General features: G+C 37.0%; 1 long non-coding RNA gene across 3 annotated transcripts in view; it reads left to right on the forward strand.

Annotated features, from left to right (window-relative positions):
• The window catches only part of LOC114906978, a 586545-nt gene that overhangs the window by 296374 nt on the left and 263676 nt on the right, over nucleotides 1-26495 (forward strand). For all 3 annotated transcript variants that reach the window (XR_003796584.1, XR_003796586.1, XR_003796585.1), the window contains 2 exons: nucleotides 558-596; nucleotides 17166-17243. This is a non-coding gene — a long non-coding RNA (uncharacterized LOC114906978). The remainder of the gene's footprint in view (nucleotides 1-557; nucleotides 597-17165; nucleotides 17244-26495) is intronic.

Here is a 26495-nt window from a genome sequence, read left to right on the forward strand (position 1 = left end):
AGATTCACAATTAGAACAATTGATTTAAATTTAGAAGGACTTCATCTGAAAAGGTGCCCATATATTGGAGAAAAACATATTAAAATATTCATTAGAAATGAAACTGATGTGCTGTTTTATAATAAATTTATCCTACATTTCTTCCCTTTTTTGGAATGAAGGTGATAGATGGATAGATAGAAAGATATCTAGTTAGCTAGATAGAAAGAAATATATATCTATATCATAGATAGGTAAGGAAATGAGGTTAGTTAAAACAAATGATGGAGATTTCCTTTCCTGGTCTCCTGAGACTGAGTTTAACAGCCCACTTAAGCTTTAGAAAGTCAAGAGATACTCTAGATGAGGGAAATAACATTACATCACTGTTCTCCTGCAGGTTTGCAAACAAAAGCTGGATACAGCAAATTATGTAAGTCTGAGCCAGATACTTTTGCCTTACCAAATTACAATGTTGGGGAATTTCCACTACAGTTCTGGGGTGTGCTTTGTGAATCAGCTACTTCCAAATTACCTCACTTGATTTACTCTCACTGCTAACCATGTCTCTCTTCTAGGAAAAAAGAAAAGAGAAAAAAGAGGAAGAAATGAGAGTGGTGAGTGATCTTATGTGATATATACTTACCCCCTACTTTGTAATGTGAGACGATAAGGATGAACAGCTTCCTTAAAAATTTCACCAGTTGGGCTTCCCAAGTGGCGCAGTGGTTGAGAGTCCGCCTGCCGATGCAGTAGAGACAGGTTCGTGACCCGGTCCGGGAGGATCCCACATGCCGTGGAGCGGCTGCGCCCATGAGCCATGGCCGCCGAGCCTGCGCGTCTGGAGCCTGTGCTCCGCAGCGGGAGAGGCCACAGCGGTGAGAGGCCCGCGTACCGCAAAAAAAAAAAAAAAAAAATTTCACCAGTTACATCAGGCTTGTGCTCTAGGAATTTCATAATTAAAACAATATATTGATGGAGAGAGCTGTGGCTAGTGATCAGCAGAGCTGTTTTAGACCTGACTCTGACATTGAAAAGTCGGTCAAGCCCTTTAAGCTTTGGCTGCCTTATGTGTAAAATTTTTGTTACCTCAGTTTCCCCACGTGATTTGACTTTGGAAGGATGAAGACAAGAGCTGAGATGTCACAGGACTTCAATGTTGTTATTTGGGGTGTCGTTGTTTACTTGTTTGTCTTCAAAGCTTTAGGTTTATATCTATATTAAAGCAGGAATTTCCTAGACAAGGCAATCTGAGACTGGCCAGGTAATCACGAATTCACTGTAATATTTCAGTATCAGTACTTTTTTTTTTTTTTGCGGTACATGGGCCTCTCACTGTTGAGGCCTCTCCTGTTGCAGAGCACAGGCTCCGGACGCGCAAGCTCAAGTGGCCATGGCTCACAAAAGCAGCCGCTCCGCGGCATGTGGGATCTTCCCGGACTGGGGCATGAACCTGTGTCCCCTGCATCGGCAGGCGGACTGTCAACCACTGCGCCACCAGGGAAGCCCAGTATCAGTACATTTTAAGGGCAGTGATATCCACTCACAAAGAGCTTTCAGCAAGTTTCAACTCTGACTCGTTTTCCCTGAACTTACTCACTTTTCCTGTTCTTAAATTTTTATTACTTTAATCTAATAGATTAAATCCTAGGTTTAACATCAAGTATTTACTCTTAATAGTATATATTATTAAATAATATTTGTTTAAATATAGATGAAAGTCTCAAGAGCAACTGAAAAAACTTTATCAAATAGGAGTTCACGGGACTAATGAAAAGTTTCCATTTGAACCATTTTATCATATTTTCAGAACACAACTAAGTTGTACTAAACTATGACAAAATTCCTCTTGAGAGGAATTTATGTCAAGGATAACTATGGATGAAAAGAATAAGAACAGAGATCTAAAAGCTCTTTGGAAAGGATTGATTGGTTTTCAAATGTAAGCTGTTAGTATATAGTTGCTACTATTTGAGAAGTATAATTTGACTAATTCCAGGTAAAAATATGTAATAAATGATAAAGGTCTTAGCATTATAACAAAGTTTGCAATCAATTTAGTAAATATAATTTATCACAGTAACCCTCTTAGGCATAATTTAAGGTTTAACCTTGCTCTGTTTTGGTAGACTTAAGTTACTAGGGTATACATCCTCGAACTGAGTAAACTTTGTCAACTGAAAAAAATGCACAACCTAAAAGTTGAGAATTCTGTTTTATTTGGTGGGCAAAACTGAGGACTTAAACCCGGGATGCAGCCTCTTAGGTAGCTCTGAAGGGCTGCTACAAAGAGGTAAGGGAGAAGCCAGGATATATAGGAGTTTTTGCAACAAAGACCGGGTAGTCGGAACTTCAAGATTACTGGTAATGAAAGAAAACCAGATATCTCAAGTTAATGAATTTAGCACTTTTTGTTGTAAGGGAAGATGCAAGAGTCTGGGCTCATTGAAAGCATTCATTTGATACGCACCTTAGCTATCTAGGGCCAGTATCTTGTTCTTTCCTATCCTGGGTCCCCTCAGGGTGCATCGTTGGGGGTGGCTACAGTGGCTTGATGGCTGCAACATCCTTTGTTTACTGATATGGCAGACAACATTGTTCATTCACAAGGTGAAGTTGATGGTGAGCCATTGAAAATCAGACGATTACACTATTCTTTAGAGTTACAAAATCTATCATCAGTCATACAAATCAGTGTTTACCAATGTTAGTTTCTCATAATGTTAGTCTAAAGAAGGCTTTCTCAACTGTGGCACTATTAACATTTTGGGCTAGATAATTATTTGTTGTAGAGGGTTGTCCTCTGCATTGTATGAGGTTTAGCAGCATCCCAAAACTCTACCAACTGGATAACACACCCATTTGTGGCAATTAAAAGTCGCCAGACATTGCCAAATATTCCCTCAGGGGTAAAATGACCTCAGCTGAAAAACACTTTTCTAATGTTTCATCCCTTCTCAGTGATTTTGTTGAGGGGATTTATATGACAAATCCTGCAACCATATAACTCTCGCTTAAAGATTCACATTTAATATTAACATCCTAAAGATTCTGAAAAGTCTTATTGCAATGAAACCAATTTACTTTTGTTTAATTTAACATTTCCCAAATATTTTGACTACAGAATCATCTGTATCTCAGTAATTGCTATTATAAATTTCTGTACTTTGTTACAAAACACACTGGAAAATCCTGGTGAAATTGAATGTCTACACAAGAACTTGATTCACTTAGAAGAAATCCTTAAAGCTTCAGAGTTCTTATTAAATGTGTGATGTATTTATATACCTTTAAGTTAAAAAAACATCGTTTAAATAATAATAACAGCCATGACATCAACCATAGTAAACTAAGTTTTGATAGCACATAATGGTTTACAAAAGTACTTAGCAGGTGTGAAATAATAGAAAATGCATATATTGGTCTCTGCCCCTGGGTCTGAGAAAATGTGGGTCTGACGCTAACTCCAGGAAGATAGTGTCAGAATTGAATTGAACGATAGGACAACCAGCAGTCACAGAGAACTGCTTGACGTATGGAAAACCGACATATCCAGTGTCAGGAGTGAAGTGTGATAATAGTGTGAGGGTAGAAGAGAAACACACAGGAAATGTTTTTTTCTTCTACAGCAGGCATTTGTTATTTCCTTTTCAAGAGACAGCTATCAGTATCATTCTTGTTTCACGAGTTAAGAAATAGTCTTAAGAATGTGGAGTGACTTGCCCAGGGTCTTACAACTTCAAGATGGAGAGGAGAAAATCAAACCATATTATCAGATTCCACACTTTTGGTTTCCTCCGCACTCATCATAGTATACATTGTAGAGGTAGTAATATCATATTGCTACCCCTCTCTCACTGGGTACCAGCCATGCAATTCAGTTGATTTCATATTCCCTTGCCTCATCTCCAAGGGTGAGTAGCTTCATCAAATCAGTCTGAACCCATCCCATATTCACAGTGACTGGTTCAGTGCCTAAAATATATAGAATATAGCATTTGAATGCTTCTTTTAGGAGTCCACAGTTAACCTAAGTTGGTCTTGTTAAAGAAGGGTCTAGGACTTTAGCAAAATTTAGGGGAAGGAAAGTTTTGTGGTTAGGTCGAGCAGATGGTCAGGTGAATAGATGTGAGGACTTTGGCTGCTGGAGCTTTTTTTTTGTTGTTGCCATGTGGCAATCTCACCTGCATAGAAAGGCAACATTTGGAGGGCAGAACCAGAAATTCCAGAGTAAAGGATACAGAAACCCCATCCGAACTGCCTAAAGCCAGATCTACCATTGGATGTTTTCAGTCATCCAAGTCAACAAGTGTTTTGCCCACTTGTGTTTGGGTTTCTGTCAGTAGCAATAGAAACTATTCTTAGTAATTACACCTGAAATGGAAATAGTAATAAATGGCATGTCATTTCAAAAATTATCAGTAGAAAAAAGATAATATTTGATCTAAAATTGTTTCATAAATTTAAAATCATCATGTATTTATATTACAACTCCTAACTTAAATGGGTTTAAACTAGATTGCTGTTAATCACAAACTCTAAAACAGAATGAAAACAAATTCCAGGTGATATGGTTAGATGTGATTAGTATGATAAATCTGAAGAAATGCTACAGACAACCAGCTAACTGCCAGATGTAAAAAAAAAAAAAAAATCTGGAGAGAATGGCATGGATGTAGCTTCTAAAAGGAGAAAAGTCAGGGTGAACAAAGAAGTTAGTATGTAATGCAGTGTAATGGTATTTAGGAAATTCATCTGAAGCAGTAAGAAAAATAAGATATCGGTTGCATTAGTTTTGACAACATAGATGAATGCTCCTGCTTAATTATTTAATTTACTGTGGAGTAGTTGGAATTGAGGAAAAGGTTAAAATCAGTCCAGATATTTTTCTGGTTTCTTCAAAAATAGATTCTTATAAGAATTGTTTCTCTTTCAATTCCATATCTAAGATTGAGTTCAGGCAAGAGAAATATTTCTTTATTATTTCTGCACCTAAAAATTATTCTAATTTGGCTAACTTTCTGCTCTTTGAAGTTCAGACACATTCATCATAGTGCATAACAAAGAATGCTTCTTTAAATATTGTCACATGCCAGTACCATTCAAAAAAATGCCCAAGGTGTCACCAACTGAATCCCAGATAAATTGCTGACTCTTATCCTGGAAAAGCTATGAAATAACAGATACCAGTAGCTACTGCTTAGGATACTAAAAGTGAGTTGTTAACAATTCTGAACTCATCTTTATTGTATTAGGTACTAGTTTTCATTTACAAGGGAAAAAAAAGGAAAAAAATAAAACAGTTTCTAGTAACAGGGAAGAGGATTATTGACATGGCCGCTTTCTAAAGGAGTCTCAAAAAGAAAGGTATTTCTGGATGCACAATACATATAAAAACCACAACAGCAGTAAGTTGGGGATCTTTATTGTACACCCTGCTGTGCCAACAATATGACACAAATACTCTCCACAAGCCTACTTTTATTGTGCTATGAAAAAAATAGTTTCCTTACCCTTTACTTTGTAATTTTTTGCTACCTAATTGATCTACTTACTCATAGTTTCTGTTACCTCATAACTTTGGCAAAGTCCATCATGTCTTTCCAACTGATTTCTATAATATTTAACTTTTGTTCCTGCTGCTAAATGACTCATTCCCCTAGAATTTCCTAGTTCAGGAGAATCTCACTGACTGAGCTCATCTTTTGTGAGTCAGGCCACATCACAGTTTCCTCATCAGCTTTTGGTTTGACTGCCCTTGAGTGTAGTTGGGGATGACAAGAAGGTGGAAAACTGTGCAGTAAGATTTTTGTGAGGCAGCTTATCCTGGTAAGGAATGTATCCATGGAGAACAAGGTACTTGTCTAATACAGTTGAGCTCTTGCTAAGCAGTAGAGCAAACTTCCTATATCCTCCCCAACACAACTGCAAAGTTGCCTCCACCTAACGCATTCCATCTATCACACGCATTGTACATACACCCACATCTTGCAAATAGAATACTGTTAATCTTGTGTCAATTCCATTCCCTGCCTCTAGAGGCGATGTCAAAAGGTCCTATCAAAAATGGCTTAGTGATCTTGGAGTCTACTGGGTAATGGTCATGACCATTGATCTGAAGCTAGACTATGAATTCTGGTTGTGATATTTAATATCTGAGCAATTGTGTTAAACTCTTTGTTTCTCTGTCTCTTAATCTACAAAATGAGTATGCTTCTCACCTACCCTATAAGATTTGGGGGAGGATTAAGCGGATCAATATATCTAAAGTGCTTCAGAGAGCACTTGGAACATGGGATGTTAGCTATTATTTTAAAAAGTACTATTGAAATACATTCAGTTTTTATTTGTCTCCTCTCTGCATCTGTAAATTGTATACTTAAATACCACTAAAACACTAATATAAAATAACAGTAAAAACCTAGAACTGTCATAACAGATAACTTTGATAAAGGAGAGAAATGAAAAGAAACCTTTACTTCTAAGGACCTGGAACTATGTACTGTTCATTTGTTCTGGTCCTGAACAAATATTTCATTTTCTAGGATGGTTCACTAACTTTGAAACATGTGGCTCCTAAGGTTGGCACTATAGGCCATTTATTTTTGGATGGTAAGACATTAACAAGCTGAGTAAATAAGAATGACACCCTGAGGAAATAAGAATGACACCCTCTATATTTTATGATCATCCTTTAGTATAATTTAAGTATCAGTGATAAATAGAGCATTCAGTCTTATAATCACTTAGACATTTCCATAAATGCTCCAAAATTAGGTTGTGTGTGTGTGTGTGTGTGTGTGTGTGTGTGTGTGTGTGTTCAGTCAAAGAGAAAACACAATAGCATTCAATGGTTGTAGCTTATTCATGTCGACATGGTAAGGCCTGTTGGTTTGCCCCAACTGATGTGAGGTCAGATAACTACACTTTTCATTAAAGTAAGAACAATATAGAAGAATGCACAACACTTGCTTATAGGTCTCCTATGGATACAAATGCAATTATTAGAAGGTCAACTTGACCACAGATATCATTCCTACTGGTTTCCTGAGAAGTAAAACCTACATGCAAAGGTAACAGCACCTTGGCTTCTTTTCTCTGCCCCATCTGATACTAAATGTTGCCAAGATTCGTGAAGGTTCTAAGGGTTCACGTGCGATGCAACCATTTGACTTCACTTATAGTTTCATGAAGCATTGAAGGCCCAGACAGAGAGCAGTTGGCTTACCACTCTCCCCATGCCCCACAAAAGGGCATTTTTATTTCTATTACATTCCATATCTTTGGACTGTCCTTCACCAGAATTAAGAATTTATTCTTTTAAGCTATGGTAGTGTCAGGGATGGATGGAAGCAAAGATACAAAAAACACCTGGATTATATTCTACACATCTGATGCTCAAGTATACCCAAACAAGACTTAGATTTTTCCCATTCCTTTTTTACTGTATGTCTCAATAAAGATGCCAAGTATAAAAACAAAGGCACCTCTAGTGCATTAAAGGCATTAAATAGTCATCCAATGCTAATCCTTCCTTTTTGACTACTGATCAAGACTATTTTATAGGAAAATGATAAAGATATCCACCATACTTGTTAATAAAAATTCACCAACATGAAATAGATTGAGGAGCAGAAAATTAAAGCTGGACCCACTCAGTCTCTACTGAGAATACCTGACATGAGAATACAGCCTTAGTGACCTTTTCACTATCTCTGCTGAATTGACTTCGAATGGTTCCTTTCATCCCCATGTAGGAATGAACAAACCACCTCCTGTGGAGGCTGAGACTTACATGAGGTCTCTCCCTTGCTAAGATCCTTGCTCAAAAGAAAGGTCATGAAAGCTGCATACTGATCACATTCTAAACCTTTTCACCCAGGCCCCAGTGGAAGCCTGGATTAATGAGACTGATAAACTCTGATTTACCCATATGACAGTTAGAGAAAAACACCCCATGGTGACCATTAAAGGCCGATAGGAGAGCCTACGGCAGCCCTCAGCTCTCTTAACTGGCTATTGTACCAAAGACAATTTTGAATCCAATAGCCAGTGTCAAATGTGCAAACCCTCCTTTCTTTCTCTTTCCTGGAGTGAGAAGGGGACACCATCAAAAAGGTCAAAATTTCCAGAACAAAGTGACATGTCAAAGGTTACTGGAATATTATGCTTATCAAACTTATTATCAGTAAAGTATTTTTATCCATACCCTCATTGGGACAATTTCATGTTCAAGTGATCCATTTATGTTACGCTGTTATCTCTAATGTTTCCCTTTAGTTCTTCAGGTTGGGTGAAAATGGCAATCAGTCATAAAATGTTCAAAATATTTGGGGCAAAGAAAAATTCCACTTTGACAGAAACCCAAACAATAGATGTATGTTGTTTGTTCATAATGAGAAACATATTTGACATATGAGAAAAATGGCTCCCCAAAGATGTCCATGTCCTAATTCCTAGAATCTGTGACTATGTTACCTGACATGGCAAAAGGGACCTTACAGATGTGACTAAGTTAAGAATCTTTTTTCTTTAATAAATTTATTTATTTATTTGTTTTTGGCTGCGTTAGTTCTTCATTGCTGCGTGCAGGCTTTCTCTAGTTGCCGCGACCAGGGACTACTCGCTACTCTTTGTTGTGGTGCGCGGGCTTCTCATTGCAGTGGCTTCTCTTGTTGCAGAGCATGGGCTCTAGGTGCGCGGGCTTCAGTAGTTGTGTCACGCAGCCTCTGTAGTTGTGGCTCGCAGGCTCTAGAGCGCAGGCTCAGTAGTTGTGGTGCGTGGGCTTAGTTGCTCCGCGGTATGTAGGATCTTCCTGGACCAGGGCTTGAACCCATGTCCCCTGCACTGGCAGGCAGATTCTTAACCACTGCGCCACCAGGGAAGTCCCAATTAAGAATCTTGAGATGGGGAGATTAACTTGGATTTACTGCATGGCACTGATATAATCACAAACTCAGGCCTTATAAGTGAAAAAGGGTAGCAGAAGAGTCAGAGTCAAGGGAGGAGATGTGACAACCGAAGAGAAGCTGGGAGTGATGCTAATGCTGGCTTTCAAGATGGAGCCAAGGAATAAGAGCAGCCTCTAGAAGCTGGAAAAGGCAAGGCCAGGAATTCTCCCCTACAGCCTCCAGAAGGAATGCAGCTCTGCCAACACCTTGATTGGTCTTGATTGTAGACCAATGAGACCCATTTGGACTTCTGACGTCTAGAACTACAAATTAATATGTTTTTCCAGTTTTAATCCACTAAATTTGTGGTGATTTGGTACAGCAGCAGTAAGAATCTAATACATTGTCTAATAACTTTATTATTAAATCCTTGTAAAGAATCTATGGGACAATATATAAAAACAACCTAATTTATTGCCCATTGTTAAAATGATAATTAACAAATCTTAATTGACCACCTCTTACTTTTGAAAGAACTAGGCCACCTTTAAACTCAGTGAAGACCCATGACTAAAATATTAAATTATTTCCTACTTATATTCAACCTGATCCATGTTATCTGCCTTAAAAGGATTTGCAAATTTATCATTTTTTAAAAAATCTAGTGATCTAAAGTTAAGCTTTCTATATTTAATATGCTACCTAGTACATTGTTGGCAATCAATAAAACAGTATTCAAAAATGAAAGATAGTGTCTAAATTGGTGTTTTATTTTGAGATAGGCTATACAGATCTTCTAATCCTTTGTGGTTTCTAAGAACTGAAACTAGTAAATTCACAGTTAAAAAAGAGTTAGGTGACTTTTTAAATTCCTCAAAATTGAGTGAGTTATTTAAAATATGCACTGGGCGTAAACAAAATGACCAAATAATTATGCTTGTATTTTTATTTTAAAAGAATCTAATAAGAATGAAATGTTTCATTATTGCATCAAACTTAGGAAATTTCAAATATTGCTTTTAAATATCATGTATATGAACTCAGAAATGTAATCACTGTTAATTATCACTAGTTTATATAAAAAAAGAAGCTTTGATATTTTTATCAGGAGGGACAATGCTTTTAATTCCCTTGCATTTGTTCAAGAAAAAGTCTAACCTCAGACTACATCTGTGCATTTAGAGATAACAATAATATTCTTCCTAACATCAAGGACAAAAGCAAATGGATACGGAATTCCATTTGGATGGATACGGAATCTATAAATTTACACACTTTCATGGAGGATTAGCATGGGAATAAAGAATGCTTTTTTTCAATATTATAAGAGTTTTGACTAAGAGAGTCAGTAAATCTTTGCTAAAACTTGGAATAATTATTTGGAAAATTTTAGTATGAGAAACGTCAAGAAAAATAATAATTTGGTTGCAGCCAAGTATTTGGCCTGGGTCCCATTTGTAACTAAAGGCAACCTAGTAAATGTCACACTTTCACAAACTACCTTCAGCACTACAAGTGAAATCCTAGTTGCCTATTTAATTGAGGGAAAATCTGACAACAATAAATTTTTTTTAACTCAAGTATATGTGCCTAGAGTAAAACATTGGTTACTTCTAGGAAATTTGTGTTTATTTTACATGCTTTCAGATTACAAAACATAATACATAAAAATACACACAATTATGATCATAAAGGAGATATTGTTTTGAAATCTGTTTTTTCCACCTGCTTTCATATGTCAAACCTCCCTTAATGACATTAATTTGTTTCTGAGTACCTCACTGCTATGTCAAAAAGCATTCAATGAAAACATATCTCGAGATTCATTTTACTGGGGAATTTTTGCTGACAGAAAAATATTTCATTTTAATAAGTTTAAGTAATCAACGATAATTTGCAAGTAAATAAATACACTTTGTACATAAAATATAATGCAGTGAAGGTTTATTTTACTCACCTGAGGAAGAAGAGACCTGCTGGATGGTGGTGGGTGGTACTGGAGGGGTGTGAAGTGCTGCTGTTTCTTTTCTACATTATTTCCTCACCAGATTTTCTACCTTATTGGTCCCATGGTCATCTTGCGCCCCATCTACTTTTACAGATAGAGTTGTAGTGCAGAGAAACAACATGAAAGCAAATAAAGTTCAAAAGTGAGAGCTCTTCAAAGCTTGAAGAAGTAGCCTTGATGTGCAAGGGCCAAATAGGCATATACCTTCCCTTGATCAGGCTTTTGGGCAAAAGAACTCCAAGCAAAACATTGTTCTTTGGGCCCATCTGAACACGGGACACAATTTAAATTTGTTCCATGCAACGTTCTCAGACCAGAACCCATTGTGTCAAGTAAACTATCTCTGTCTGAAACAATTATATTGAAATATTTCTTCTTATAGCATATTTATTTTAGCAAGTTTGGGGATAAATTCCTTATTATTGAAAAAGCAGGGGTTGTCTGAAAAACGGTAAAGCTTTGCAAGTACTATTAGGAGAAAAAGTTATTAACTGAAGAGTCTTTATGTGAGATAAGCATATTGCAAGTATAATTAGTTAGAGATATTACCAAAGGTATAGATCATGGGCTTCTCCTGCAGGAGCCATCCAGTTTAGAAAACAAGATGATAGTCAATCTATGTATAACAGCAACTGTGAGAAAAGTTATCTATGATATACATGAAGGAAATTTTGAGGGGCAATGCAGCCATTAGATAAAAACTTTAAAAGAAAATGTTCATAACCTTAGAACTAATAGTTCTACTTCAGAGAACTTATTTTAGAGATTAGAAATTTATGAACATATACGATTATTGCTGTGTTCTTTATAATAGTGAAAATTTTAAAACGATCTCTGTCTAAACAGTAAGGTATTTGTTAAGTAACTTAAGTACATCCATATACTGGGATAATTCAAAGCCATTGAAACATATCTTAAATGATAGTTCACACATGAAAAATGCATTGATGTGTTGCTAAGTTAAGACAAATCAGATCACGATATATTCAAATCAATCTCTATTTTGTAAAATATCTCTCTAAGTGTTGATTTATTCTTAGAGAGGTTTGAACAGAAATAAGCCAAATATTCACTGTAGTTTTCCCTGCTGTGAAATTTTGGGTGATTATGTCTTCTTTATTATTCTTTTCTGTATTCTATGATTTTTTTTCAACATATAACAATACTTCAATTTTTTTTTTTTTTAACAAATGAGACATTCGATTGGAAGTGGTTTTAAAGATTAGCCTAATGTAAGAGAAGAAATAGGCTCAGGTAGGAATTATGATTTGAAGTAAGGTAAGTTTAAAGGCATCAAGGTATTAATTAAGGAGTTGGTAGCTGAAAAGGAGATTGGGGGTGGGGGGAGGAATTGCAAAGGGAAAATTTAACCAAACTACTCAGTGAAAAGTTAGGCACATGCTGAAATATTAGTCGTTGAACAGTTATTTTTAAATAGAGAAGGAAATGGGTAAATTCTGGTTTTGTCCCAAATCTTCCACTTTGGTTAAATGGATGGTTCTGAAATCTCTGGACTTCCTAATTATCTTAAGAGCAAAGATTAAGTGTTTTTTTATTGGGAAGTTCTCTGAAGGAGCCATTAAGGAGCCTTGCTCAAAGTGATTTGTAATACTTGTGTGTGAATTTCATCATTGGCAAAAGCTGCCACATCATATTGTCCGTGTGGACATAACTGAGGAATTCTGATGTTGGCCAGAGTTTTGGGTTAAAAATATAAGGTGCCTGGTTGCTCAGCCCTATTATGTACTCAATAATAAGTACTGTTCATCTTCTTAAATTATGTTTTCTGAAAGTAAATAGATGTACGATTAATTAACTCTTTATAAAACAGTCAGCTGTACTCATAGATATACATATAATATTCTGAATTCAAACCCTTAGAATAGGGAGATTGGGATTGACATATATACACTAATATGTATAAAATAAATAACTAATAAGAACCTGCTGTATAAACAAAATAAAATTCAACCCTTTAGAATACATAAATATGGGATAAAAAAGCATCCACAAATGTACAATTTAGAGATGGTTTGGGTTCAATATTTTATTATACATTAAAATGAATTTAGTGTATTTTAAGGTCATTTCAAATATTCAGCGCGTAGAGGTTTTTATTTTTTTTTAAAACAGGAATATAATAAATACTGTACTGAGACTTTGAATGCCCAAAGTTCATAATTATCTCAAAGAATCTTTTCACTCCAGGCCACCTGGAGGCTAAATTTTAAAGTAGGGGAAGTTTGCATTTACCATTTCCTTCCTTATTACCTTTCACCTTTAGGAATGAATCTATTACCCCAGACCCTGAGCTAACCTACACTTTCATACACAGCCTTTTCTTCTTACCTGTGAAATAGGTTTTTTTGTCTGTTGCACAGGACTCGGTACCATGCTTTCCTGATAGTCCTGATTTAAGGGTAACTGCTCCTCCCTCCTGAGTTCTAGCCATTGTTCTCTGTTTGAAATGGGATTATTCACATATTGAGTGATTACCCCTCACCACCAACCATGCACAAAGCATGATGTACGAAGACTTTAGCTCTTACACACTTCACATAGGATCAGAAGTTGCCTGAAATTAATATGCCATCTTAGCTACGTAGACTATCTTTGAGTGTAAAAATGAGAAATTTTCATCAGGTGGTTGTAGCTGAATAGCCCTGATGGGTTTCCATGCAAGTGGAGTGGAGACTTTAATTAAAATTTCATGGAAGGCAACACTATTTTGAGTAATTCAACTGATGTTACTTTCTTCTATCAAACTGATCTCCAGCTGCCCAAGACATCACTGATAAAGTTCATTTTCCTCTAGTTCCCCACCATTCTTGCCCTCACTGGCTTTTTCAGTTAAGGCGGAGTTATCCCAGGGGATCAAGACATCATTCCATTTATTGCTTTTTCTCTCATCTCTATTTTCCCCTTCTTAAAATTAATTTTATAGTATTAGTTCTTTAAAAATAGCCTCAGGTACCCTTGTGTTTTTTTTCTAAACCATACTAATCCAAAAATAAACTAACAAAAATCACACACAAAAAAGAGGAAAGCCCAAAACATATTTAAAGATGCAGTTCGGGCTTCCCTGGTGGCGCAGTGGTTGGGAGTCTGCCTGCCGATGCAGGGGATATGGGTTCGTGCCCCGGTCTGGGAAGATCCCACATGCTGCGGAGCGGCTGGGCCCGTGAGCCATGGCCGCTGAGCCTGCGCGTCTGGAGCCTGTGCTCCGCGACGGGAGAGGCCACAGCAATGAGAGGCCCGCATACCGGAAAAAAAAAAAAAAAAAAAGATGCAGTTCAACAAGGATAGAATGATATCTTGATCCCCTGGGATAGCACACATCTGCTAGTATAGCTGACTGTTTAGTTCACCTTGTAAATTAAATTTGACCAATGGAACGTTGGTATAGGTGACTAATGAAAGATCTATGTAGAAACAAAGTGACATATTCCCAAATTTATGACTTTGGCTTACAGGTGTCCCTTTGGAAATCTTGAGGTCCTGTCATAAGGGAACAAAGGAGCATTGCACATGAAGTAGGATAACTGCCTGCACAATTGATGTGGAACAAGCCATCTCAGTTATTTCAGTTCTGATGGTGTGTTAACTCATAAGGTGAAGATGAAAACGAAAAGCAACCAACCTGAATTAAATAAACCCCAATTTCTTAAAAATACTCAAAGGTACATTATTGACACTAAAATAAAAAGTACAGTTCCTCTTTTGCTAAAAACTATTATGTTCTTTGTTACTACCTGCAGGTAGAGCTTGCCGTATCCCTGGTTCCCAAGATGTATTAGTGGAGATAAAGATACTGACTTATGAGAAAAATGAGGGATTTGCCCAATTTCACCTAATAACTTAATCAATAGGGAAAGATAGCAAGCAAAACACAGCCCCACTTTCAAATCCTTGGCAGATACTCAAACCATAAATACCGACATATGGAGTATGCTTATATGCATGATCATTAGCTAAAATATATATTTATAAAGGAATCTTATTCTCTTATTTATATATTTATGTGCATATTTGATATCTTTTTTCTAGGAAATATGCAGAATCCAAGTATTTCAGAACTTTTAAGATTTCCTCAGCATTTATGTTGTTTGTAAAGCTTGATTCTAGGAATATTTTTTCCAGAATCCTGTCTAGTGAAATAATCTTATTAGAGAATATGATAATAAATACACTTTACAAATAAAACCCACATGTAAACACTTAACCTATTTCCTTGGAATCAAACAGTTAAGTTCTTACATCTCATAGGTCATGGTGCTTGGCACTAAAGTCATAATGAAACAATAGACATGGACTTGCCCCCAAAGTTCTTACAGTTTACTAGGTGAAATGACATTTATTTATATCCTTGAGAAGTTCCACGTCCAAACACACAGAAACTTCTTTCAGTTTCTGACATAATCTACATTCCTACATGTAGAACAAGACACAACTGGCTAGCACACACTAATTGTCAAATGGGCAACATGGAAAATAAAAACAAAACTGAAATAGAAAAGAAATATACAAACAGTTTTTATAAAAGGCCTCACTATACAGACATAAAGGATTTTAAAGGTTCAAGAAGTGAACATGTATAAAATGTGGAGGCAGAGTTTGAATCCTGTCTTTGGCATAACTGTCTGAGTTTTGAAGAAGTCATGTAACCGCTACCATTGTTTCGCAGTGGTGGTGTTATTGGCATTTGGAGAAGGATAATTCTTCTTCGCTGGGTCTGCCTGAAAATCTGCAGGATGTTTACCATCCCTTGCTCTTGACATTAAAGTTCATTATGACCTTCCATTTATCTTGACACTAATCCCTTCCCCATAATCCGCATATTTTGCAATAAATTGGATAGAAGTTAGCGATGGGATGGGTGCTATCATATTTGTTGAGAACCTTTATTTTTTAACCATTATCCACCTGTTATTCCCTCATTTATAAATGAGATTTTTGTTCACAAATTAATTTACTTCCCTTTGTTTTGAATTTCTCAATTTCCCTACAGCTTACAACATAAAGTAAAATCACAGAGATAACTTTTAGAATCTTTGTAGTGGTGTTAATATTTTGTTTTTCATTTTCTTGTCCCACTAGTATGATCATCATATATAAGACATGTTTTGGTGGGTGTTGGAGAAGAAGGTGATGCAGCTAGAAGCAAAGCATATAGTGGGATAAGAAAAAAAATGTAACCTTCTATGTGACGTTCATTTCTCAAAATCCCTCTTATCCTTCAAAACCCAATACAAATGTCAAGTCATATATTTCATTTCATCCTCTGCCTTTCCCCCCCCCTTAGTGAACTTATACCGTGTTTATGCCACGAAACTGGAAATAACAACAAATTTATTGCATCATACAGCAAAACTGGGCTCAATAAAACAGGGTAAATTTTAATAAGATAAATACTAAATCTTACCATGAGTCTAAAAAATTAACTGTTTAAGTGGAGAATAACTTAAGTATTGATCAGCTCCATATATCAAAAAGACTATGGAAGATTCTCAAAAATTCAATAAGCTACAACAGCTGAAAGAAACTAATTGTGTGTGCTAAAATAAAAAGGGACCAGAGAAGTATTTTCCAGACTTCAAGAAGATAAGGTTCTTCTTGCAAAAATCAGGTCAAGTTTCTAACCCACCATTTATATCTTTCAGAGGATCCTGCTGTGCCCCTCCCATGTTGCCTGGTGGGCTTCTATCTCTGCCTCTAGTTCTTCATGTACCAATGGAAATAGAAAGGCAGGGACTGTTAAGAACAAAATCTTGAGTAAGCTAAAGTTGATCTTGGATAGCTACCTTTAACCAGTCTCTCTCTCTCCCTCTCTCTCCCTCTCTCTCTCTCTCTCTCTCTCTCTCTCTCTCTCTCTCTCTCTCTCAGTAGGTTTTATGATTTTATATCCACTTTTTTTTGTGAAATTTAATTTAGTCATATTCCAAGACATCCTCATTCATTTTGTGATTGAGCTCCATCTTTCTCAATGGAAAGGAGATTAGGTTGAATACATAAAGCTAGATGACCTTTACCCAGTGATGGAATTGTGAGAGAGATTTATGATCGTGAAAGGATTCATGTCTACACAGAGGGCAGATCCCAGCATTTCCAGTCTCTGCCACAGCCTCATTTCCTTCTGCCACCTTGCTCTGCTGCAATGTTCAGTCATTGTCTTCTTTGGTATGTTTCGATTGACAGGAACATTACAAATGAAATCCTTACTAAAGGTGAAGTAAAACAATTTTCTCCTTCAAGGTCTGAATTTAGGAACCTGTCTTTTCTCATAACAGCTGATGACATCTCTGGTGCCTGGGAACAGAAGGGAGAATCCATCTGTTGGCAGGAAGAGAAAAAAGAATGTACACAAGGTGCTGTATATTTGCAATTTTTTTTTGAACACTAGAGACAGGAAATGTTTGAGTTAAAGTGCTACTAGTGAATGTCCGGGTGCGTGTTCTTTATTGTTGCATGCAAAAGTTGCCTTCAAAATGAACTGAGAGATGACACTTTAGTCAATTTTTTCCCAAAAAATCATTTTAAAAACTATTATCTATATAACTATTAAGGTTAATGACATGTTGGAAAAATTAAGCTAGGTATACAGTGCTCTTTAAAATCATCACTGCCATTTAGTTTACTTCCACTCTCACTTTAGGTTCCTGGATGCAGAGAGAAATACGTGAGATATGCCCACTAATTTGGAGTTTAGGATATTTCTTTCTATATTTTAGGTGCTTTTAAAGTTATTAATTTTGTCTTAGGAGAAAACTATGTGTATACAAGACCCCCCCAAAAAAACCTGGCTGAATCCCCAGAATAACCTAACCTGTCTGGCTTCTGTGTATCAGAAATTCATTATCACCTAAAAAAATTGGCTCTTGTGAGCAGCCTGGGTTGGATCATCTTAATGATGTGTTACAAAATATAGCTGAGCTGCTGTAAACAATCTCTCCTTTGTTTAAAAGAAAGAAAAAGACATAGAACAAGAACAAGTAAAAACACTTCCCATTGCAAAGCGATCACTCTTAAAAGCAATTCATATACTTCTTACAACATTCCTCTTTGACTAGCCCCCAGCAGGCACACACATCCAGGGCAGGGTGTGTATGAGGGTATGCACACGCACGTCTACCTCCTCAAAAACGCTATTGAACTCACTTGCTATATTTTTACTACATGTCCAAAAAATTATGATTCTTCAAAGCTCTTTTAACTTACTTTAGGGCTGAAAAAATACAAATGGCGTATAGACTTAGAAAGGATGGAAACCTTTGACTGGTCAGGTTTACTGTAGTGAAAATGGCACTGGACTCCCGGTTCTTCAGTTTACCAGCTACTTCAGGAAAACATAAATAAATAAAATTTATCACATAGATTTAATGGGATTCATATAAATAAACATATAGTTGGTACACTGCAGGTGCTTTATACAACAGGCATTGGTTGAGTCTGACTCTAATCTATGGTTCATTACAAGAATCCAAGCAATAGTAGTTCAAAAGGTATCTCATCATTTGGACCAGAAGCCAAACAAAATGTTGAAAAATACAGATACACACACATAGACACACATGCAACCTTTAAAAAGGAGCTAAAGCAAAGAGCTCAACTTGAATTAGCGGGAAAAAAGACATTCAAACCATGATTCAAATGAATCACTGGGACCTTTATATATATATATCTTCTTTTATAATATACTCTAGCCCAATGGCATGATGGTCTTGAAGTTGTTTCTCCTGCTCAAAACTCTCCTTTAAGTAAAGTAAACCAATAGACTGAAGCTTAAGTTTAGTCTAGTTTTCTCTTCCTAATACTTTCCAGTTTGGCATAATAATGAGGTGGGTGGCAGAAGAGTTTATTCAACAGAGAAAAGCACCCTCTCTGATCTTTTAAATTTCCTTCCTTCTACTAATTTTAGGCTTAGTTTTTTCTTCTTTTTCTAGTCCCTTGAGTTTCTAAAGTTAGGCTGTTTATTAGAGTTCTTTCACTTTTCTTAATATAGGTGTTTATTGCTCAGAACGTCCCTCCTAAAACTGCTTTTGCTGCATCCCATAAGTTTTGGTATGTTGTATTTCTAATAAGCCCCCAGGAGAGGCAATCCTCAGACCACAGTTTGTTATGGTTCTTGGAAGAACCACCTCTGGAATACCTTTTAGAGTTGGTTCTTGCTGAGATAACTAGTGTCAATACTGTATTACACAGTTCTTCCTAAGATATTTTACCAGGAGTTATTAGTTTCATTGTGGGAAGCAAGTGTACACAACACCAAATGGAGTCCACTTTTACATGTGTTCTCAGCCACACTTTGCTGTGCCCTGAGCCAGAGAAGACACAGAGATCTGACGAGTCCTAACTGGCTCAGAGTAAGTTCTTATTACTCAAGGGCGTGTTTCCAGATTTGGAGCCTTAAGTCCTTTGATAATTCCTGGCAATGTCCAAAGTTGGACTATGCATTGACACAGCCACCTGACCAAATACCTGTCTCTTATCCATCCATAGTTCACAGAGGTACAGGGAAGGTTATTACCAGGAAAATTGGTCACCCCACTTTTTACTCAGCAGGCTTTTTATGTAGTGACTGTTTTCTTCCAGCTCCACTGAATAGAGTATTCCAGAACCCAAACAACAGATTTAGTGCTCCAGTACCTCCTTCTACAGCGATTGTTGACACACTCTTCTGTAAGGCTTCCTCCTCCATTTATGTTGCCATCTTCTCCCTAGTCATTGTCACCTTTTGACTTCAGGCCCCTTCTCCACATTCACTGCAGACTTTGGCTCCTGGTATATGATTTTCTCTTTCTTATGTATTGATACCATCCATTACACACTTCTTCACACATCCCATATATTAGCCCCATCTTTAGTTCTTGTTACTGTTTCCCACAACAGCATTTCCAATATTCATTTCTCTCTTTGACTGCCCAAGGACTAGGATTTTTGTTATACTCAAAAAAGTTCCTAGTCTCCTATTTCACAATCCCATTATGGCTTTCCAATCCCATTAATATATCTGCATCCTCTTGCATCTTTTCCTCCTCTCCTGACATCTTACAATGAGAAGTTCTGCCTCCATCCAAGATTCATAGCTTTACCTGAACCCTGAGACCATCAATGCCTCCCTTCGTGACTCACTGACTATCTCTTCTCTCATCTAAAATAACAACCTATCTCTCTCTCTCCTCTGGATTATTTCCTTCAGCATATAATCATGCTTAAAACACTCCCACTTAAAATTTTTCTTTGATTTTTTTTTTTTAACAGACACACATTTCTCTCCTTCCTTGAATAACAAAGCTACTAGAAAGAGTACTTTGAACTTGATACTTCCAACTCTAATTCTCATTCAGTTTCTCATCTGATGCAAGGTGATTTCTGCATCCATCATCCCATAGAATCTGATCTTGTCAAAATCATTAAAGATGCTAGCTGCTAAGTGCCATGGGAACTTTAAAGTCATTATCTTGAACTTTCTGAAGTGTTAGCACTGTAAATCATTTCTCCATTTTAGAATCTCTTCACAATCTTCTCGTTCATCACTCTTTCCTGAATTTTCTCTTCTCTCTGACCACTTCATTATAGTTTACCTTTTTCTGAGACATTCACAATGGGCACTTCAGGCACTCCAGTGTGATACAAGTAGATTACAGTTGTGCCAGAGATAGTGATGCTACAGAACTGACTGTGGGTGTGGAACAGTAAGAGTCTCCAGGGAGTTGACTCTGGTCATGTGTTATGTAGACAATTGTTCATTTTCACTGTAAGACATAATGTTGAAAAGATTGGGAACGAGTGGTCTAAACTTTAAGAAGTTGCTGGTTGCAAAGGTTTGAGTTATGGTCTTCTTTAAGATCCTTTTCTCATTCTGCCAACTTCTCCTCAGTGATCTCCCTACCCCTACATGTGGATGATTTCTGTATGTAGTTCTGAGCCACATTCCAGACATGCAGATTCAACTACTTCTTCTCCAAACTAATTTGTTGATACTTCAGGCATCTCAGATTCTTTGCAGTGTCCCAAACTGAACTCATTATCCTGTCTCCCAAAAGTAGATCTTTTAGCTAAATTTTGCATATTGAGATTGACCCAGTTCCCTAACCAGTTGTCCAAAGTAAAGATCAAGGATCATCCTTTCCACTGTTTCCTTTCTCTCCATCACATCTATTGATCATTATATCTTGTTCTTTTCACATCTAACCTCAAACATATTTTAATAAGTCAGCCTCTGTCCTAAAGATCTATCCATAATTTCCTACTGTAGGGAGGTAAATCTAAATTATTATTATTATTATTATTATTTTTTCGGTACATGGGCCTCTCACTGTTGTGGCCTCTCCCGTTGTGGAGCACAGGCTCTGGACGTGCAGGCTCAGTGGCCATGGCTCACGGGCCCAGCCGCTCCACGGCATGTGGTATCTTCCCGGACTGGGGCACGAACCCGTGTTCCTTGCATCGGCAGGCGGACTCTCAACCACTGCGCCACCAGGGAAGCCCTAAATTATTTTTAGTGATACACAAGACCCTTCCTGGTTTTGTCCCCCACCAGTTCAGTTGTATTTCTCATCATGTCTCTTCTTCCTTTATTTGCATCTACTCTCTAAATTCCAGCCACACACAACTTCTTGAAAGTTTCCTGGTATATCATGTTCACTCACTCTCACTTTTGTCTTTTGTGTATTCTTTTTCACTTGTTAATTCATCTTTATTTTTCAGGGCTTACCTAGGCATTCTTCAGCTTGTCTTTCTTGACAAATTTCTTACAGCCTCCAAAGTACCTTGAACTTCACTTAACCAAAGTATTTGACACCCTATGGTACAGTTTCTCTCTACTTTCATGGCTATTCAATTAAATTGTGAGATGCTTAATGGCAGGGAAGGTGTCCAATTCATCTTTGTATCACTTTCCTTTACCACAAAACCAAGTGTTATGGGTTGAATTGTGTCCCCTCCACCACTGACTGAAGGACGTGTTGAAGTCCTAACTACCAGTACTCCCAATGTGATTTTATTTGTAAATAGGATCTTTACAGATTCAACCAAGTTAAGATGAGGTCGTTATGGTGGGCCCTAATCCAGATATGACTGGATTATATTTCCCTTACAAAGGGCGGGGGGACTTGGATACAGACACACACAGAGGAAAGGCTGTGTGAAGACGCACAGAGAGAATGCCACGTGATGATGAAGGCAGAGATTGGAGTGATGCCTCTGCAAAGCCAAGGAATGCCAAAGGCTGCTGACAACACAACAGAGCCAGAATAGGCAAAGAAGGATTCTCCTGCAGGTCTCAGAGCATGGAACTACCAACACTTTGATTTCAGACTCCTAACCTCCAGAGCTCTGAGACAGTAAGTTTCTGTTGCTTTAAGCCCCCCAGTTTGTAGTAATTTCTAGAAATAGCAGCCCTAGGAAAGTAATGAAGAGCAATAACAACATCTTGAATAAATGAATGGGCAGCCTCTCCCCTCAACGTAAAATATTCAGAACTACTGGATGTTTGCAGCCTCTACTTCTGTAATTTGGTCAGAACAAGCTATGACATTTTTTTGTAAAATCCTGGTGATAATGATCATAATACTTTCCTGAAGGAGTTGTTGCAATTAAATACATATAAAATACATAAAACAGAATATTAATGCTCAAAAATATTATTATGACTATCATTATTATTACTATCATCATCATTGCTACTGTTATTATTCCGTGGGTACCCGGGAGGGCATATTCATATTCAAATATCCAGGTCTAAGACATGGGTCCCCCAATATCCCAGCCCTTGCGCCCTACGCATGCTTTCTGCATGACTGATCTGCCGTGAGACTTTCCTCCTGCCAGGAGCCAGGTACACACTGTCAGCCACCCCTGTGTTTGGCTTTGGATCACACTTTTTTCTGCCGAAGAATGAGTCCTGAAATTATATATAAGGAATGGAAAAGAAAACAAAACAAACACAGGATTCACTTTAGATTTGCTTTATAAATACCTACTCAAGAATGACTTATTTCATTAAATAAATCTGTCAAGAAAAATCCAAATTTCAGAACATAAATAAGAGCTGATTATTCACATCATATATGCATATTCATTTTCCAGAATTTCTTTAACAAGGTATAGAATTTCTTTAAAGTTGTATAAAAATATTAGCAAATGTAGAATTTCTTGGTCTGATATCTAATCCACAGAGACAATGCAGTGTGGACATCCAGGCCATAGATAAAAATGTTGGTGATCTTGCAGGTTTCTTTCTTTCCTTAGAAGTATCTCCTCCTTCCTTTTAGAATCCTGTGGCTGAATACTGTCCTAGTCTCTAACCCCTCAGTAAATCCTGATTACAGGATTGAATCTAATGCTATACAAATTCTAAGTTATAAATGACAAGTAAATTTAAAATTTGTGTCATTTCCAGGAATGGTTAAGATGCATAACCATCAGACCGTTCTTCAGGTGTCTTCATGCATGTGAGGATATGAGACAGGGACATTAAGGTGAATTTGACATTAAGTTCACTTATATTGGTAGCAACGAGTGAAACACTAACAAGGCAAATGGCACCACGCTGGTTTGGAGCACTTTATGCAGTTCTCCAAGCCACTATCAGGCACCAGGGGAGAATCCAATTCACTAATTTCTACATATTCTAGGTGGTTTGTAAGTGTTAAAAGGGAGGAATTTTCTTTAGTACCCAATATCCTCATTTTTTTATTCTTTCAATAAAGCTAGAGAACTGGCAAGAATGAAATGCTTTACAGACACACCTTGAGAGTCATAACGAAAAACAAGTGAACAAAAAAGTTGAAAGGAAAACAAGAAAAAATCCTCATCGAAAAATAGATTAGAGGGTTGCTTGTAATTTGCTGAAGATAGTCTGTGGCTTGGAATAGCCTGACTTTGGAACTATTCATGGAGTGTGGTAAAATCTTTTATACTAAATAAATATAGTTTGGTGGGAAAAAAAAGATAAAGAAAATAAGAGGAACAAAACACCTTCCAGCTGGCTGGTTTTATTGTCAGCACGCAAAGGGTGAATTGGTGATTTATGCAACCAGGAAAGGGTGTTTGTGAAAGAAAAGAGAGATTAAGTAAGCGATTAGCAATTTCAGATTGATCTCACATGGCCCCCTTTCCTTATATTCTCACCAGCACTCTTCCTTTTCAAGCCCTGTCTGAAATTATCAGCAACACTGCCGAATGGGAGGGGATCTTGTCCCCACCTGCAGAATGATATTCTACTTTCTTTGGGGTTGGATGTATATTATTTTATGGATAATTGAACTATTATATATCACTTCTGCATATCATTATGCATCATGACTATTTTTTCACCAAAATAATAAAAGAAATGAAGACGGTAATTCGCAAACCATGCTGCATATAAGCAAGAAACTTATCTTTTGGAAGGGTCAGCTGAACCATGAATCATGTTTTTTAGAAGAACAATAATTTCTTCAAGGGGGGAATATACCATTTCCTGAAGACTCTTCCAAACACTGAGAATATCGTAGCCATCGCCATAGTAGTAGTAGTAGTAGTAATGATATTAACAGATACCTGGGTTTATTTGATTCATGGGTGAAGAAAATACCTTAAATCCTTTCTATTCTTTACATACTTATGTTAAACTACCACCAATAAGATCACAATATGTGATATTTGTCATCGCAGAATTGATGAGTAATATTAAAGCCGTCCTTCCATTTCACGTTTACATAAAATAAATACCCGCCAATGGTGGAGATCAGTATTTCTGAGTGAAGTGGAGGATTGGTACTGTTGACACGTTGGGCTGGACAACCTGGCCCAACTCAGCATCCCTACCTGCATTCCTGACCCCTGCCCAGTAAATGCCAGGAGCATCTCTATCCCGAAGAATTAGGAAAACCAAGAACTGCCCCCCCAAACACACACACACACACACACACACACACACACACACAATTTGTAAACATTTCATAGATAGATGGTACTACTCTGCTTTAGAGACAGAGATCTAGAATTAAAAAAAGCATATTTCCTTAAAATAGGAAAGAGGATTCTCAAGAAGAGTATGTACCTCCCCTCCCCCACTCAAACATTACATCAAGCTTAGAAAAATCCCTTCTTCTTAGTATCAGCCACGTTACCAGAACAGGGGAATTCGTTTAATATTTGGCACAGATTAGGTGTTGAATGCATACCAAATTTCTTTCCTCATGTCTCTTTTTCCAAGAGGAGGAAGTGAAGTAAGGAAACATTTCATGTTGAAATATTTTGGTTATGATTTTATTGCTCATTTGGAAAGGGTAGGTCATTTTCTTACCCATCTGCTTATCAAAAAGTAGGCTGTCCACTCTTGTTTTGTCACCTGGATGGTCAAGGCATAATGTGTTTCATGTTCTTAATACAGAGCCATCCTTTTCTAGACAAGTTGCAGGCAAATTTCAGCTGCAGGAGTTATCAACCATTAAAGGAGGCCATGTACAGCAAGGCACCAGCTCTTTGCTGACTGATACAGCCTGCTATTTTATTTTCGGAAAGTAGCCTAAAGCTATTATGGCTCTCGGTTTTTGACAGGCATCACATATTGCTATTTCAGAAGAAAATTTAACTTTAAAAATCAACTAGCCTGAGGGTTTGGAATCATACTTAAATTTTTAGTAAGTTGTCAGAAAATACTTTGCAGTATTCATTTATAACTGGACTAAACTCTCTGCAAATTAATATGCAAACCGTCCCAACCCCACTTACAGTTTGTTATGCAAAAATAGTTAAAGGACCAGTTGTCAAGTTTATTACTAAGAGAAGTAGGAGGTGCTACCTGTTTATTCTCTTTGTGTTTGACAGCAACATACTATCCTGAATATATTTCTGTCTAGAACTAAACTGATAACTGATATAGACCTTCTTTTGGTTGATTTCAATTTGACTGTGCAAATGAAATCCTCAGAATAGACCCTGAGGTTTATTTTTACAATAGACCTTTACAATAAAGATTGTTTAATTATCCATAGGTCACTCTGAGACCTATTTAGCATCCAGACAGAGAAACAGAGAGAGAGAGAATCCTATAGTTTAGGTGGTGATAGCAATCAGTGACTTAGCCATCTACAAAGCAGGCATCAGAATTGATTATTTGATCTCTGTCATTTGGTCATATGCGTGAACTAATTAAAATATTGATTATTTGGTTGATATTGATCTGGGCAGCTAGTGGGTCTGGGATAGAATGATGGGACTATGGGTGGTTTGGATTAGGTCTAGGAGAAATGTATAGTGTCATCACAGAATTTTGTAGACTCATTGTGTTAAAGTGAAACAAGCAAGACTTTTTTATATCTAATAGAGCTTGTTTTAAAGTCTTCGTCTTCCTCTTATAAGCTTTGTAACTTTGTAGTGGACTTTTATACTGTCAGTCTTTTTATGTAAAAATTTCCGATAACATCAATCATGATAAAAATAATGATAACGAAAATAATATCTGCCTCATTGCCTTGTGATGGGGATTAACAAAATGTATCAGAAACAAGTTCCGGAATTGTTTCCGCCTTGATTAGCCATTTTTTCCCCTGTTTACTCATAGTTGGAACCCAGGGTCAATAAGTGGCTCAAGGAAACCGCTAGAACTTATTTAGGCTATTCAGGCTAAC

Source organism: Monodon monoceros, unplaced genomic scaffold (assembly GCF_005190385.1).
Source record: "Monodon monoceros isolate NGI ecotype Baffin Bay Population unplaced genomic scaffold, NGI_Narwhal_1 Super_Scaffold_3, whole genome shotgun sequence".
In the NCBI taxonomy this organism is placed as follows: Eukaryota; Metazoa; Chordata; class Mammalia; order Artiodactyla; family Monodontidae; genus Monodon; species Monodon monoceros.